A 4,240-nucleotide genomic window follows, 5' to 3' on the forward strand; every position below is an offset into this window, starting at 1 on the left:
TGATTTTAATATATCCATAACTTTAAACACCTGCCTGTGTCCTACAGGAGTCAAAAGGGTTCAGAAGCTCTTCTCATCTACAAGACATGCTGAGGCAGCCACAGCCTCACCACCTTCACAGAGAAGGATTTATCCCATCTAAACTTTCCCATGGCAGTAGGAAGCCATTCCCTGTATCCTGTCCCCTCAGTCCCTTGTCCCCAGTCCCTCTCCAGCTCTCCTGGAGCCCCTTTAAGCCCTGGAAGGGGTTCTAAGTTCTCCCTGGAGCCTTCTCTTCTCCACGATGACCCTTGAAATTCACACCTTGCTTGGTCAAAGCTTGGATGGAGCTGCCACCTTCATAAAGGAGATGGACAAAGGGCTTGTGGGCATTTCCTGGGAGACAGAGACATCCACTGGGAAAATCTCCAAGTCCTCCCCTTGCTTTTTTTTTTTCTTTTTTTTCTTTTTTTTTTTCTGTCAGCCTCCTGCAAAGAGAAAGAAAGATCCCTATTTCCAGGTGGATCGGCCGGAACGAGGAGAGAGCTGCCCCTACCCCTCTCCCGACAAGCAGATCCAGAGCACACCTTGCCGCGTTTATTGCCGGGATCACCCCGCGGTGGGAACCGCTGCTCCGGGGGTTTGCAAGGGGAGGAAGCAGAGGGGAAGAGCGGGCACATCAGCTGGTAACAGTTCAGAAACAGATGTACATTCCTGCACAGAGCTCCGGCCGGAGCGTATCCAATTACTTTGGAACCGTGCTCCGCCCCGAGCGTCTCATCCCTAAAGCCCCGCTGCCCGCACCTCCCGCCCCTTATCTGCGCCGCTCCTTTGCTTTTGATTATGAACTTGTCACCGCAGGGGGAGGGCTCTGAAGGACACAAGGCATGAGAGAACAAAGCCCGGCACCAGAAGGAATGGGGACAGTCCCGGCTGGCGCTGCGAAGGCAGCACGGGAAGGTGCCCACGCCGGGTCGCTCCCGGTGGGTGATGCACAAGCGCTGAGGAATTGTCCCCTTAAAAAAGGAGGGGAACAATGAATCAGGTCTGGATGCAGTAGAGGTGGTTCGGTGCTGGGTGAAATTTGGGAGCGGGATGTTTCTGGAAGGAGAAGGGATGCTCTGCTCTCTCCTGCACAGCAGGAGGTAGAGAGGAGGAGGAAGGCAAAAAGCACAACAGCGTCTAGTATTCCTCCAGTTTGCTCCAAAAATTGGCGTCCCTGGCAGCTGCCCCAGCAGAGGGGAGCTGGAAGAGCAGCCTGGATGTACTGAAAGGATATTACCTGCACTGTCAGGGCATCCAATCTTTTCCTGCTTCCCACGCAAGCAGAAGGAGGGGTGGCAGGAGGCTAAAACCCAAACCTTCTCCTCTTCAGCACAGAGAGGCCAGAGGGTGATTTTCTGGCCAAATCCTGCCCAGGGGACAACTGGACCACAGGCTTCCTATGGAGAACAAGCACTAATCCCAAATCCCAATCCACACTCATTATTGCCCGCTAGCTAAAAGATCTGTGAGCCCGGTAAAGGCAGGGGAACAACGTGATAGTGAGTGTCACACTCGAACGGGGCATTACAATTCCACTAAAACTACTTCTTTATGTGGCAGTTTTTTATTCCCGAACCTCTCTCCCCCTTGCCCCGGTGGGAGGAAGGATGGATCCAACCCAGCCCGCTTTGCCAGCGGCACCTTCGTGCTGCTTCCCCCACAAACCTCCCCAAAGTCCCCTTTCCTCCAGGAAAGCCGGATCACATTTCAGCCGGGGCTGGTCCCGCACCTTTGGTCTGCTCCAGGGCAGATATTTGCAGGATTGTCACCACGGGACTTAGTCCTGGCACCAAACACAGCAGCAGTGGAGGGTCCAGACACACTCACACAGCAGCTCCAGAGTGATGCTCGCTGGAGCCGGGCTCAGAGACTCCATAATTACCCCACGGCCAAATCCCACCATAAATTTCCCCTAATGAAGCCTGCCTGATACTAAAAGGCTTTGCACATTTAGAGGTTATGCACAGCAGCAATTCCCTTAGGGAGAAATCCTGCCTCGATCCTGCAAACACTCCTTCGGTCTTGTTTGCTGAAGCAAGGCAGGTTTTTATTTAATTTATTTACTTAATGTTAGCTGTTTAACCCAGAGGAGCACGGGGCTGCTCTGCTGTTGCCGCCGTACAGCTGGAGAGGCACATCCCAGAGTGCCAGGAGCAGCAGCCACTCGGCTGGACCAGGATCATGCCACGTGGCCACAGCTTCTTCCCAGCACGGCTCCAGTGAAATGCCCAGGAGTTGTGGCTGTGCTTGTATGGGATTATCCCAAACATCCTGTGCCAGCTGGGAACTGGGAATGTTGAGATCCATCCACACAGTCCAGCCCCAGAACCCCTCTGTCACTTGTAGGATCAAATCCCACCCCATGGAAACACCTCACACCCTGGGAAATTAAGCCCTGCTTTCGGTGGTCATGGCAGGGCCATAAAAAGCTGGAAAATAAATTTTGCCAGGGCAGGGGGAGAGGAGAGGCATAACCAGCAGCTCCACTCACTCTCCTCACCAGCTGGGATCATCTTCCCTTGCCCCTGGTGCTCTCAAACACAGCTGAAAACATCCCTGCTCCCTCTCTGAGCAGCTTTTTGTGGGCACCTGCAGCCCTTTTGGACAGGCTACCCCAGGAGCTCAGCCCTGCATCCCCCCATCCTCCCGTGCTCCATGAATCCCTGCATTCCCCCCTGCCCTCCTGTGCTCCATGAATCCCTGCATCCCCCCCATCCTCCCGTGCTCCAAGAATCCCTGCATCCCCCCTGCCCTCCTGTGCTCCATGAATCCCTGCAAACCCATGGCGCTCGCCCCCAAAACGCGGTGCTGTGAGCCAGGAACCTGTTTGCTGGGAAAACCAGGAATGGTGCCCCTCCAGCCTTCGGTGATGGCTTCCCTCAATGCTTGGAAAGGATCCCAGGCACTCAGGAGGCTCCTAAATAACCCCAGCACAAACCAAATGCCTCTCACAAGGGGTGGCATCAGCTTTGAGGTCCGTGGTAGGCACCATCCCAGCCCACTTGCACTCGTGGAACTCCAGGTTTCGGATGCCGGACCAGCCCTGGGCTCCCGCCCCAAACCCTTCTGGAAGCGGCATTTGGGGTGCGAGCGGGAGCGGCACCCGCCCTGCCAGGCCCACCGGGCTCTTAAATTGGATTAAAAATCTATTTGCAGAATGGCCTCGCTTTCTGACTTCTGTGCTGCACCTGAAAACCTTTCCTTTGGAAAGCAAACACAGGCTCTCCCCGGGGGCTGCCTGGGGAAGGCTTTCCACTATAAACATTACCTACCAGCAGTGCAGCCAGCCCCAGGCAAGCCAAAAATTCCTTCTCCTACCAAGAAACACTTTCCAATCAAACCAGACATTATTTTTTCCATTAATGAGTGTTGATACCAACTGGAAAACTTTGCAAAGAAATCCACTCTAAACTAATTCTTCTGATACAACATTGACATTTTACGAGTTTCTTTTGTCTTATTTCTTTTTATTTTTGTTATTGTTCTATTTTATTTCGCTGCTCCGTATTTGAAAACATGATCTTTGCCGCTCAGGAATGCATCTGTTCCTGCAATTTGGGCTGTGACAGAAGTCAGAGGTCCAAATCTGATTTTTCTCTGCCTTAGCTCCACAGAAGCAAGCAGAGTTTTCCCACATTTCCACCTAAAGCATGATGGAGTGGAAAAAAGAGACTTGTCTTCTGTTGGATAGATCAGAAATCCTGCTATCACAGTTTTTGTGTGCTGGGATACCACAAATTCAGCAGCAGGATATTCTGGAGGAGGAAAAAATGTCCTCCTATCTACCTTGGTTGCTGATTCCCTAAAATGTACTCTGCACCCCAGTGTGGGCATGGGATCTCTGCAGCCTGGCCACGGACCCCAAAAACCCCGGGGTGGGTGCAGGGGGTTATCCTGGAGGGGTGCTGCAAATCCAGCATCCTCGGGGGCGGGGGGGGCGTTCGCCAACTATCTTTGATTCGAGGTGCATTCCCAAGATTTTAGTTAAGTGTAACATAAAACTGTGAAAGTTTAGCGGGGGAAAAGCCTTCCTCCCACCGACCTGGCCGGCCAATCAGGAGGGAGCCCCGCACCTCCCTCACTTCTGACAACTATTTAGCAACTGAGCTCAGCTAAAGTTTCCAAAAAGTTAGAATAACTTCCTCTCTCCAAGACCTCAATTTTTTTACACAACCTCGGTCCTTGAAATAAGAGCCCTTCAAGCAACCTGGAAAAC

Source organism: Onychostruthus taczanowskii, unplaced genomic scaffold, assembly GCF_017590055.1.
Source record: "Onychostruthus taczanowskii isolate IOZ18803 unplaced genomic scaffold, ASM1759005v1 scaffold176, whole genome shotgun sequence".
NCBI lineage: Eukaryota > Metazoa > Chordata > Aves > Passeriformes > Passeridae > Onychostruthus > Onychostruthus taczanowskii.